Raw genomic sequence first — 13861 nt, 5'->3', positions numbered from 1 at the left:
AGAGCAGCGGGGGTAGCTTTGGAAGCCAGGGAAGCCGAAAGCTGCCCCAACATCTGCACTGGGTGCTGGCTTCCCAGGCTTCCAAAGCACCAGCACCTGGTGCGGCGGTCGGGGCAGTGTTGGAAACCCGGGAGGCTGAGCCTCCCTTTTCCTAACCATTGGGGTGAAGAAGCAGCCTCTTCGCCGCCAGCCGTTTGAATTCCCTGCCTTTTTTTCCCTGCCTTTTTCTGTTCGTAACTGGAAGCTCCAGCTGCAAGTCGAAGCAATATTTTGCATCCGGAGCTTTTCGTAACTAGAAATTTTCATAAGTAGGGACATTCATAAGTTGAGGCCCCACTTTATCTGCCCTAATGTTGAGCTCATGGCTTTTGCCAGGGTGCTTATTATAGCATCAGATAAAGACATGGTAAGATTCTGTACAGTTGCACTGGCACGTGGGATGAGTGTTCAGATTTTCACTCCATGAACGCAGATCTCAAAGAAAAAAAATGTTGAAAGGCCATCGACAAGCAATATGTCTGAAGCAGCTCTGAGTACATGCCTCATGAGGTACCTTGGAGAGGTGGAAGAATTGAGCAAAAATTCCTATTTCACAGAATACATATGTATTGTTTTGTAAATGCAACAGTGATATACAGCAGCTACAAACACATGCTAATGATTTTCCAATCATGCTTTAGTTAAACACTCCTGAGGGGCTGTTCTGTTGTTCTCATTTATTTGTTTTACCCCATAATTGTCTTCCATCTTTGTCTTTTTAAGACAATGAGGAATAAAAAGCTGCTCCTAATTGAATTCAAAGAAGAAATGGTACCATGTGGATTGATGCCAGCTTTCCCCTGAGATAATAACATGGTAGGCAGAAAAATACAGCTGGAGGATCTTGTATTTTATCATGAGCAGTGTCTTTGAGAACAACAGAGAAATTACGATGAATCACTACACTTCAATGTACCAACATGGAGATGCAGTTCCGTAGCATAACTTACACACAGTCATTATTTTGGAAGGAACACTGCAAAATTAGAAGCTATTTCTGATGAGCAGCAGACTACTTAAATGAGTGTGTACAAAGGAAAGAGACACTGGTTTTACTTTAAGCAGAAAATGAATGTCTTTATAGATATGCTTTGCAGTTCTTGAACAAGGCACAGATTGGAGTGAATCTACTTGTGTCTCAGGGTAACTATATTAATTATTAATGCATTTGAGAAATGTCAAGCTACATTCTAATCCCTTTTCATATATTAAAAAGTGGATATAAGAAATAGCAAAGAAGAAGAACTCATAACTTCAAACCAAACTGGTAACATTTAATTGATGTTAGAGGAAAGATAGAGGCTCTAGCTGAGGAATGGGTTGGACGGCTTATTCAATATCCAGCACCACTAGTATGAGGATGTCATGTGGAAGAGTGAGAAAGTACCTTTGTCTGAACACTTGAATAGCATGGCTTTGACAATTCTCAAGTAGGTTGAATAACACTTAGTCTGGTTGTGCTTGATGCAGGGAGCCTCATCTGGCAGTACTGTCAGCAACTCCCAATCACAAACCTCAGAGTTGCAGATATGGACTCTCTTCCAGCCTTCTCTTGGTTATGCCAGCTCCTATGGCACACATGCCTCCTAGTGTTTGCCCATAGGTTCTTCCTCTGTAGTGGTCAGCTCCTTCTTAAGTAGGAGTCCAGCCTGGTCACTCCAGGGCATCTCCTGATGGCTTATTGTCCCTGCTCCTATGGAGAGGCAAGCTGCGGGTTGGGAACATAGACACCCACTGTGCTGAGGTAGGGAGTCCACCTACCAAGCTGGGGAGGCCTCTGCTGGCCCCACAAACATAAGGAAAGTTTTATACACTGAGGTTCTAATGTCAAGTTTTGATTTTGGCAGGCAAATGAGGGAAGAAGAAATCTTGCCATAAGATCTCAAGGTGGGAGATTTTCTTTAAAAAATCACAACACCACAGTTCTGCAGGCAACTTTTGAAGGTTTTGCTCATTTCTTGTCCAACCTATTGTCCAGAATGTTCAGAATGTATTTGTTTCTTGTGAAGACAGAATTATGCATAACTTGTGTTCTTGGTACCTAACTAGGAAACTGGGCAGGTGCCACCAACAACCAGAAAGAGTGGTATTACAATGATGCAAACTACCCATCTTCTGCTTTTGAAAAATTGAAGCAACAAGGTAACAGGAATTATAGTATTGACTGTAGCGGGCATTGGCTGATGTTCCACTGCCCAGCTGTGATGGACAGGTGAGGGCAGGGCTGAATGCTACATTGACTACTTATGAAAATTGTGCTAGAGCCACAGTCTGCTCAAGATGTCATTTGTGAGCATTGCCTAGTCTACTTCTGCATAAATTTAGTGTCATTTCTCTTTGCAAAACACACAAAGCAAACACTGAAGGACTGACTGTTTAGAGGCAAACAATCCATTTGATACAACTGATCCTTAAACATCCACACAAGGCTACATACTGTATTTTTTCATCTATAAGATGCTACTTTTTCCTAAAATCATTAAAAATTGAGGGGCATCTTTTACACAGAAGTAAGCTGAAATAGCTGAGAAGAGAACAAAACAGCATATACCTTGCCTCTATAAACAGACTCCCTTCAGCCATGAGGCTGAGTTTCCTATAGTCAAGAGATTTAGTGTCTTCCAGTCACGAGCCTGATGGAACTGATGTCAGCTGACCCTGAACAAACCAGTTGGAGCACACCTCCTTGGAGGTGGAGGCTGTAGGCTCAAGATTCAACAGAGACAAAATGTCAGACATTCTGAGCTCAGAGGCTGAATCCTCAATGCCAAGTTTTCTTAATTTTGGGGTTAGAAAATTGAGGGGGGTGTCTTATAAATGGGGGCGTATTATAAACAGAAAAATACGGTATATGGTCTTCATTGGTTTGTGTGCCTTGAGTAAGATTAAATAATTTGCATAGAAATGCTGATTCCATATCACCAGAAGGTATCTCTCTTTTAGGATGGGGAGAAATTTTTCCTCCAAAGACAGAAGCAATGATTTACCATAATTTTCCATGTATAATACTATACTTTTGTCTAAAAACTTTAGACTAAAAACTGAGGGTCATCTTACACAGGGAAGTAAGCTGAGAAGAGAACAAAAACAAGTGCAGGGGAAAGCAGGGATCAAAGTGATCCTGTAGGGCTTTGATCCCTGCTTTCCCCTCCACTTGCTAAGCCTAATTAAAAGGAAAGCAGGGATCAAAGCGCTGCAAGATGGCTTTGATCTCTGCTTTCCCCTTTGCTTACTAAGTCCCATGGGGCTTAGCAAAAGGAGGGGGAATCCAATGGCTGTATAAGGAGGAAATGGATCAAAATAACCATGCAGTTGTGGGATTGCTTTGATCCCTTTCCCCCTTCTTTTGCTAAGCCCTGCAGGGCTTAACATGAAGGGAGAAAGCAGGGATCAAAGTGATACTGCAGTGCTTTGATCCCTTTCCCCCCACACTTGCTAAACCCCACTTAGATTTCTTAATTTTGGGTTAGAAAAGTGGGAAGTTCTTATACATGGGGGTGTCTTATACACAGAAAAATATGGTACATCCCCAAGCACTGCATGATATTTTACCATACCTCAGTACAGCCCTTTTTATTGTTTAGCAGTTTGAATGTAGCATAATTGCAGAGTCCATTCCGTAATTATAATTGCAGCAAATTCTCTTCCTGTGTAATGCAACAACTTTACTTGTGAAGCAAAGCATGCCCACTCAAAAGGGAAGAGAGGCTGATCCAAAAAAACACAGATAACTCACTGAATGTCCCTCTATTTATCAATTTATGGAATAGGGCAACAGTTACTATTTTTTCTCAGTACATCACATTTGACAGGAATGCTCAAAATTGTTCCTAACACTGCAAGTTTTCTTCAAGAGAAAGAAAGAAACTTTCTCTCTCTTTCTCTTTCTCTCTCTCCTATTTCAAGGTGCTTCCCCTTGAAAACAGCACTCTGGCTTCCTTGGCCTACCTCCTCCAGGCATTGCCTCTAAGTGGGTGCCTGTTGGAGGGAGCAGGGCATCAAACCACAGAACATCTGTTTGGCCATCATCTGAATCAGCACACACCATCGAACTGGTACTTCTTATCCATCACTAAATCATTATTGTCATTTCTAGTGTTTGCAAGCATGAGTCCACAGTAGAGAAAAAATAATGATCATTCCAGTGCAAAATGGACTTGGAAAACAACAAACAACCCTTACTTGGCTGCTGCAGGAGGTGTAATCAACATGTATTGTCATGATAGTATTTCAGTAAGCATATCTAGCATATCCTTGTTTCTCTGGTAATGTTTCTGATTGTGCTACTGGTTGATTATCATGCCAGCATTAGCCTTCATGTTGTGGCCACCAACATCTCAGGTGGACTGTAGGACTACTGAGTAATTTATCTTTTATTTAAAAACAAATAGGAGCTAAGAAATAATAATCTGAAATAGAAACAATAAAGATAATAACTATATTTAATAGTTTTAGACAGCTCTATATAATGTTTGGAGAATGGCTCTAAATCTGAGGTAAATTATTTCAAGCAATGAATCACCAATAGTTGTTGTGGGTTTTTCGGGCTCTTTGGCCATGTTCTAAAGGTTGTTCTTCCTGACGTTTCACCAGTCTCTGTGGCCGGTATCTTCAGAGGAACAGGAGTAGGAACTCTGTCCATGTTCTCTTGCTGTTTGTTGGGTGGTTGAATATTTATAGCTGTGGGAACAACTTTTGTCCTTTTCAGGAGATAGGGTGATGATGGTGATCAGCATGTTTTTGTTGTGGATGTATTGTTGTGATAAGGGGGGAGAGATTATCTGTCACTGTGATTGATGGGTGTCCTTAGCTTGTCTTTTGTGTGCAGTGATCCCTGGTCCTTGTGGCTGGGTAGAGTTTGTTGACCTTTTGCAGGCTATATTTTCCAATGCTGGGAGCCAGGCCTTATAAAGTTTTTAGACTTTCCTCTTTTCATGTGCAGTCTAACATAATGATTGCTGGTGTTGTCCAGTACTTCAGTTGTTTGTACTTCAAGGTCTACAGAAAGCACACCCGCACAGACCGGTACCTACACAAAAACTCCAGCCACTCCCCCCTTATCACAACAATATATCCACAATAAAAACACACTGATCACCATCACCCTATTTCCTGAAAAGGAAAAAGGCTGTTCCCACAGCTATAAATACTCAACCACCCAACAAACAGAGCATGAACAGAGTTCCTACTCCTATTCCTCTGAAGATGCTGGCCACAGAGACTGGTGAAACATCAGGAAGAACAACCTTCAGAACACGCCAAAGAGCCCGAAAAACCCACAACAACCATCAGATCCCGGCCATGAAAGCTTTCAGGAATACATTGAATCACCAATACTTTTCAAAAAGCGAAATATAGTGAGAGTTCAATTTACCATTAAGCAAGTTTCTATTGGCTGTTAGTTTCACCAAGCTTGCAATTTGTCAGAACTTTAGCAACTATTTATCTTTTGGTCAAAAAGCTATTTGCTCTCTAGCAGTTTGTAAAAGCATGTCTAGCTGTGGTAATCAGATTAAATATTGCTTCCTGATTACTTTCTGGCAGCTGCTGCAAAAACTGATATGTCTAGACTAGTTTCTACGCTTTTAAAATAGTGGGCTGTAAAAACTGCATTCTCTTCCTCTTCCCCTTTCTGGAGGTTGGACCTCTTCACAGCTACTCTGAATTTGGATGCAACAGTTCCATATAATGCCATTGTATTAGATCCAAACTGGTCTACCAGGTTCTTCAGTCAGTGGCTAGAATCCTATGATTTGCAAACACCAACATCTATAACATCAGTTGCAGCAACAAAGTACAGCTAGTTTAGGAGCTGATGCTGGTATTCTGTATAGTGACTTTGTGATGAGAAATACAAACTGTGATTTCTTAAAAGCCATTCGATGCTGCAATTTATGCTGTTGCGCTTATGCCAGAGTAGGTAGGTAAAAGAATTGTGGCCATCAAGTTTTTTCCCTGCACTTCCTTTCCAATTTATTTTACCTTGAGTTTTAGCTGTAGCAATCTATAGTCTTTATTCCCCATTATGGGACTGACACATTTGAGCTTTCTGTATTTTTAAATTTCTTTATATTTAGTTATTCACCTTAGTATTTCTTCCACTTCTTAATCCAACCAATTTTTAATATCCTATGATAAATCCACATTTGCTGCATATTTTTGTCCCTTTCTTGGATGCACACTTTAACCTGGCAAGGTGTTTCAGGTGTGTGAGATAAGCCAAGAGCAATGCTGTCAAGAAGCCAGACTCCATTACAACTCTGGACTCGTAGCAAGATCGTCAAAGGTAGAGTGTTCACAGCTGGGGCACCAGATAAAATGCATTAATTCTCTTCAGAGTGAAGAGAATCAATAGTTCCAATGGTGATGGGGGCAGAGAAACCTCTGGAAGATATCTATTAGGCAGTAATGGTAGCTAAAACTGATGCTGGTGGAGGGCCTTTCACAAACATCAACTAGACATGTTAGAACTGTGCAGAAGAAGGCAATGGTAAACCACTGCGGAATATTTCTTAACCTGGAAACCTGATGGTAAGATAGTCCAAAATGAAACAAGATATAGTGCTGGACTCACAGGTCACAAAGGACTGAATCAGCTACTGGGGAAGAGCAAAGGACAAATACAAATAGCATTAGACTAAAGCCAAAAGGATATCTAATGGCTGATGTGCACTGAAATGAAATGAAAGTCCAGTGCTGTGCAACACATATAGTTGCAGCATGCAACATGAGAAGTATGAATCAAGGTAAACTGGAAGCCATACAACAAGAAATAGATTATTTAAACATTGCAGTGCTTGGTGTCAGTGAACTAAAATGACTGGAATGGGATATTTTCAGTCAGACAACAACAAAGTGTTAAAATGACAAACTGTGAAGAAATGGAGTGGTTCTAACACTGAGGCAAGATGTAACACAGGCATTTAGGGGATGCAATGCAAGATCTGACCAAATAATATCAATCAGACTTCTGGGAAAAACCTATCAACATAACCATTATTCAAGTCTATGTTCCAGTTACAGATGCTGAAGATGAAACTGAAAACTTTAATACAAGCATTCAAGAAGAAATTGATCTTACACCACCTATTTTTCCACTAGACATGATGTCTAGTGACCGGGATGCAAAAATAGGAAACCAATCAAAACCAAATGTTGGTGGAAAATTTGGACTAGGGCTCAGGAAAAAAAAAAGGAGAATGATTCATAGAGTTATGTGAAGCCAACAATATGTTTAATGCAAATAAATATTTCAAGCAACCAAACAGATGGCTGTACATGTGGATATCACCAGATGGCCAATACAGAAATCAAATACCCTGTGTCCTTGGAAGCAGGAAATGAAGCTGTATTATCTCAACCAAAACAAGTCATGTGGCAGATTGTGTAACAATGTATTGTTAATATCCAACATCTCAATAAACATCTGAAAAAGAAAACTAAAACAAACTTAGTGCCAAAATATAATTTTAACAATATTTCTGATGAATTTAAAGTCCACATAAAGAACAGATTTGCATTATTAAACACAATTGACCATGAACCAGAAAAACTGTGGACTGAAACCAGAGATATTATTAGGGAAGAATTCAAAAAGAAAGTTTCTTTAGTAAAAAGAAAAAAGGAAACTTGATGGAAGATGAAAGAAATACTTAAAATTGGGAAGAATAAGTGAGAAGAAAAGGAAAAGGTGACAGAAGTACGATCAGACCCCTGAATGCAGCTGTTTAGCAACTGTTATATAGAAACAAAGAAAACTGTTAAGATGCTGTGAAGGGAACTCTAACTCTAACTAAAGCTTTTGACAAAGTGTCCCATGATATGCTGATTAGCAAGCTAACTAGGTGTGGGCTGGATAGATCAATTGTCAGGTGGATACACAATTGGCTACAGAATCATACTCAGAGAGTGATGATTAATGGGTCCTTCTCTAACTGGGAGGAGGTCACAAGTGGGGTACCCCAAGGCTCAGTCCTGGGCCTGGTGCTCTTCAATATTTTTTATTAATGACTTGGATGAGAAAGTGCAGGGAATGCTTATCAAATTTTCAGATGATACAAAATTGGGCAGAATAGCTAATACCCTAGAAGACAGAAACAAAATTCAAAATGACCTTGATAGGAGGGAGCACTGGGCCAAAAGCAACAGAATGAAATTCAACAGGGATAAGTGCAAAGTACTGCACCTTTAAGAAAGAACCAGTTGGACAGTACCAAGATAGGGGATACCTGGTTCAGCAAAACGACAAGCGAGAAGGATCTTGGAATTGTTGTAGATCACAAGCTATATATGAGCCAACAGTGTGTTATGGCTACAAAAAGGCAAATGCTATTTTAGGCTGCATTAATAGAAGTCTAGTTTCCAAATCACATAAGGTGTTAGTCTCCCTCTATTCAGTACTGATTAGGCCTCACTGTGAGTATTGTGTCCAGTTCTGGACACCACACGTCAAGAAGGATGCTAACAAATTGGAACAAATTCAGAGGAGGGCAACAAGGATGATCAGGGAGGAAAGGCTGAAAGTATTAGGCATGTTTATCCTTGAGAAAAGAAGACAGAGGGGTTATATGATAGCACTTTTCAATTATTTGAAAGGCTGTCATACAGAGGAGGGGCAAGATCTGTTCTCAATCATCCCAGAGTGCAGGACATGCAACAATGGGCTCAGGTTATAGGAACCCAGATTTCAGTTGAATCTCTGGAAAATCTTCCTAACAGTTAGAACAGTACGATAATGGAACCAGTTACCTTGGGCGAATGCTCCAACACTGGAGGCATTCAAGAAAATCTTAGATAATCACGTGGCAGATATGCTTTGATTGTATTCCTGCATTGAGCAGGAGGTTGGACTTAATGGCCTTGTAGGCCCCTTCCAACTTCACTTTTCTATGATTCTAATCTGCTTGTTAACAGAGTAACAATGTGATTGGCTGGGTGGTGTATATAGTCAGTCAATCCTGGATTAATTGAAAAGAGAGGAGCCCAGACATTTTGAGGGACAAAAGACAGACATTAGGGTGTGTGTGTGTGTGTGTGTGTGTGTGTGTGTGTGTGTGTGTGTGTGTGTGTGTGTGTGTGTGTGTGTGTGTGTGTGTGTGTGTGTGTGTGTGTGAGAGAGAGAGAGAGAGAGAGAGAGAGAGAGAGATGATGAAAAGGGAGGGTTATGATGAAAATGGTAGGAGAAGTACCCGCGCGCGTGAACGGCGTCTGTTCGCGCCGTTGAGCTCCGCGCGCCTCTTTTGCTCCCCCGGCCTGGGATGACGTGGCCAACAACAGGGGCCACGTGGTTATAGCCGGTCAGGAGGCTATAAAACAGCGCTTGTCTGGGTCGTCTTTCTCTTTCGCTTTTGGCAGCAGAACGAGAGAGTCCTCAGCTTGGCTTGCAGCATCGTGATTCTGGTTTGGAGGGGTGGTAGCCTTGTGCTCCATTCCTGGGTCGGACGATTTAAAGGAAGAAAAGGGAAAGGGTTTTCTTGGTGGGAAGCCGATCGGGAGGAGAGGAGGGAGAGCGGAGCGGCGCGCGGCGGGCGTAGCGCCCTGCCGCGCGCGCTAGTCATCGGCTCAAGCCTTCCCTCCTCTCTGGCCGGGGATCCAGCTTTTTAGGGTGGGAGGTGGAGAGTTTTTTCGCCAGTTTTACTGCCGGTTCCTGGGTTTCTTGAGGCGGCAGAGGAGGCGTTTCGGGCGAGGCTCCCTCCCGCCATTACGGGGCTGGTTTGGCTGGTGCTTGGTGTTATAAGGGGGTGTTGCGCTTGGCTGAGCAAGGGGGGAACGCGACAGCGTCGTTTGTTTGGTAGTACTAACCCCTTCAGCAGCGCACCCAGGGTATTTGGGCACTGTTGTTTATTAGGATTGTTTTGTTGCATTGGGTGATCTGGTGGTGTGGTCAGTATTGGTGGACGCCATTTTGTTTTGGCGGGAAGCGGGGCTACCCCGTCCGCCATTTTAAAAAGGGTTCAGTTAATACATACTAGTATAATAGTGCTTATACACATATAGATAATAATAATAATAATAATAATAATAATAAATAAGTGTAAGTTAATATTTAGGTAGCTATATTGAATAATACTCTCATTATCTGGCTTAAGACAGTGACTGATAGGGAAAGGGGGGGATAAGGGGGGTAGGGGGGGTTGGGGTTCCTAGAAGGTAAGTAAATAAATAATATATATATTGCATATATATATATTTTAAAAGATAAAGTAATACTAGTAAGTAATAGCAGTAATTTAATATATTATTATTGTTAATAATAATAATAATAATAATAATAATAATAATAATAATAATAATAATAATAATAATAATAATAATAATAATAATAATAATAATAATAATAATAATAATATAGAATAAATATCTATATATAAACAAGTAATAGGAAAATCAGCAGGGTAAGGTTTCCAATTGATTGCGAAGAGGTGCGAGGAATATTTGAGTGTTTTAAGCAGAGGTGAGAAGGATAGTAAAACTTTAAGGTGCAGAATAGGATTAAAACAGCAGGTTAATTGGCATAATTGGGTTTGCAGCGAGCGGGCTCTTGATTATTGAATTGGCAGGGTGTAATTTTGCCCTGGTCTGAAATTTTAACTGGCACAGGGACTACATTCTGAAGGGTAAGGTGAGCCCCTGTGCTGGTTGATTGGGGGACAGTTGTTTGGTGTTGGACTTCTGAAGTTTAGGCAAAGGTGGTAAGGTGCCTTGGTCTACTAATCAATAGTACTGCTTGTAATAATAATAATATTTACAACTACAACAATACTAATACTAATTCTGGTAGTATTAGTATAGTAATAATAATAATAATAGTAATAATAGTAATATAATTTTATTATTAATAGCGACTACAGCAAAAGAATAATTAAGTATGCCTCCGAAAAAAGGAGGGGGAAATAAGAAGGGCAAGGCTCCTGCGAAACGACGACCTGCTCCACAGGTGTCCCCTCCTCAGTCATCATCTGATGAGGAGTCATGGGCCGCGCTTAAGGAATTGCAAGCCAAGGTGGCTATCTTGGAGGCTAGAAAGATGGAAAAGCGAGCCTCGGGAGGCAGTGAGGTTACCCCACGCCGCTCAGTTAGAGATACTAAGGGACGGCGTAGGGCCGAAATGAGGGCTATGACCCAGGACCTAACAAGGCGTCTCAATGCTGTTGATTCTGAGCAGGAGCAAGATGATGATAGATGGGATGACGACAAAGGACCGGCAACTAGCGGGACGAATGGAGGTCGGAAACGGAAGAGGAATGAGGCGTCAGACTGTGCAGGGGTTGCTGAAGGAACATCTTGTGGTTTTGACCCTTATGAAGAACCATCTACAAGTTCACAGGGGCCTTTTGATGCTACTAGTGCACCTGGGGCTTTGCCGGGTGAGTATGATGCTTTGCACAATACATTTAGTAAGCACACATACTGGCCATGGGCTGGTGGTCCACAGCAGACATTGGCTTCACCTGGCGCTGGGGTGTCATCACTGGGGATGTGGCCGGGCGGTTTTTGGCCACCGGTTAGCCCGCATTGGTTTGGGTGGGGCATTCCTTTTGCGAATTCTAGTCAGCCAATGGTGGCGAATGATGGTAGGAGTGCAGGAGCACAACAGCATCCTTCTGTACCGAACACAGGTTACAATACTGTTCCGATAACGGCTATGCCGTACACGGACTATAATTCTCCGCTGGGAGATCATTTGACCCCGGCAGTTAAGGAGAAGATATGGAAAGGCAAGTTCATTGATTTTTATGAGCTCCTTAATCGGGAATTTGAGGTCAAGGAGATAGACAAAGAGGATGATAAGATGAAGGAGAAGTACAGACGTAAGAGGCCCGATAGGAATTGGACCAATTGGGTCACGGGTTTCACAATATATGCGGGAGTATTGGTGAAAATGCAGCCGTGGAAGGCATCGGCCCTATTCCAGTATTTCGATATCATGCGTAGAGCGAAAGCGGAGTTTGAGGGACAGGCTTGGCTTAGGTATGATGAGGCATTTAGAATGAGGAGTGCCATCAGGCCAGAATTACGCTGGGACGAAACGCACCCGGGGTTGTGGTTACAGCACATGTCGCCCGCTAAAACAAACCTAGGAGATAGATTTGATTGTGGGCACCTGAATATAAAGTACTCAGGTAACACTGGAGCCCGCCAGGGGGCGGGGCAGGCGGTTCAACCCCGGATGCCTTGCTTTGAATTCAATAATAAAGGGTCCTGTGCTAAATCCCCGTGTAGATTTCGACATGAATGTATTGGATGTGGAGGAAAACACGCTAAGTGCAACTGCTTTAAAACAGGGGGACAGCGGCAGAATAAGACGGGGGGAGCAAACAGGAAACCTGAGGGCGGGGGCGGGGCTCCTGGAAAGGGGTCCCACCCCAATTAAAATTGAGGCTTTGGAACAGGGTTTAGCGCTTTACCCAGATAGGGTGGACGCTGAATTTTTGCACTCAGGCTTTAAGTTTGGGTTCAGGATTCCAGCTGTGGGGGTTAGGAGAACATTTAGGGCTCAGAATCTTAAATCAATAAAAGGTATGGAGGGCATAGTATCGGAAAAAATTGGTAAGGAGGTCAAGGAAGGTAGGGTCCTGGGACCTTTCCAGGAGTTACCCATGGGTGATTTGAGGGTGTCGCCTTTGGGAATAGTCCCTAAAAAAGCCCCGGGAGAATTTAGGTTGATACATCATTTATCTTTTCCTGAAGGCGAGTCAGTAAATGATGCTATCCCGGATGAGCTATGTTCAGTACGATATACGTCATTTGACGAGGCAGTGAAGATGATTCGGGCTTGTGGTGTAGGTGCTGAGCTGGCTAAGGCTGATGTGAAATCAGCTTTTCGGATACTGCCGGTTCACCTGGCGGATTTTAATTTGTTAGGCTTTCAGTTTCAAGGACAATATTACATTGACCGGGCCCTCCCAATGGGGTGTTCAATTTCTTGTTCAACCTTTGAAAAGTTTAGTACTTTTATTGAATGGTGGATTCGGCAAAGGATGGGATCTAATACTACGGCACATTATTTGGATGATTTTCTCTTCTGTGGAAGAGCAAATTCAGGGAGGTGTCAAAGGTTTCTGGACGTATTTAGAGAGCTTGCTGCAGAATTGGGTTTGCCACTAGCTGAAGAGAAGACAGAGGGGCCGGCGACGACCCTGACGTTTCTGGGGATTGAATTAGATACGACCCAGCAGACTTCAAGGTTGCCTCAAGATAAATTGGTAAACATTAGGAAGATTATAAGGAGTCTTAGGGTACAAAGGAAGGCAACCTTGAAAGAGTTGCAAGAAGTTGTAGGTCATTTGAATTTCGCATGCAAAGTAGTTGCTCCAGGCAGAGCCTTTGTAAGGCGACTTTGCAGCGCCATGTCAGGATTGAGGAGACCGTATCATAGGACTAGGGTTACAAAAGGTATGCGCGAGGATTTGAGGGTCTGGGAACAGTTTTTGGAGCATTTTAACGGAATATCATTTTGGAGGTCCGAAATTAGGTTAAAAGCGGACGTCCAGGTGAATTCAGATGCAGCTGGTACTCAGGGGTTTGGAATCTACTATCGGGGTAGGTGGTGTGCAGGAAAGTGGCCAGAAGAATGGCATCAGCGGGGTATAACGAGGGATTTGACATTTTTGGAATTTTTTCCAATAGTGGGAGCATTGTGGCTCTGGGCCGATGAATGGGCCAATGCAGTAGTTCGCTTTTGGTGCGATAATCAAGCAGTGGTTTATATAGTCAATAATTTGACGTCGCGCTCAGAAAGGGTGATGAGTTTAGTGCGGGCTTTTACGTTAAGGGCATTGCAGTTTAACATTGTTGTGCATGCCCGTCATGTCCCGGGCAT

The sequence above is a fragment of the Pogona vitticeps genome, chromosome 3 (genome assembly GCF_051106095.1).
Source record: "Pogona vitticeps strain Pit_001003342236 chromosome 3, PviZW2.1, whole genome shotgun sequence".
Classification (NCBI taxonomy): Eukaryota; Metazoa; Chordata; class Lepidosauria; order Squamata; family Agamidae; genus Pogona; species Pogona vitticeps.
Note: the sequence above shows the minus strand (reverse complement) of the source record.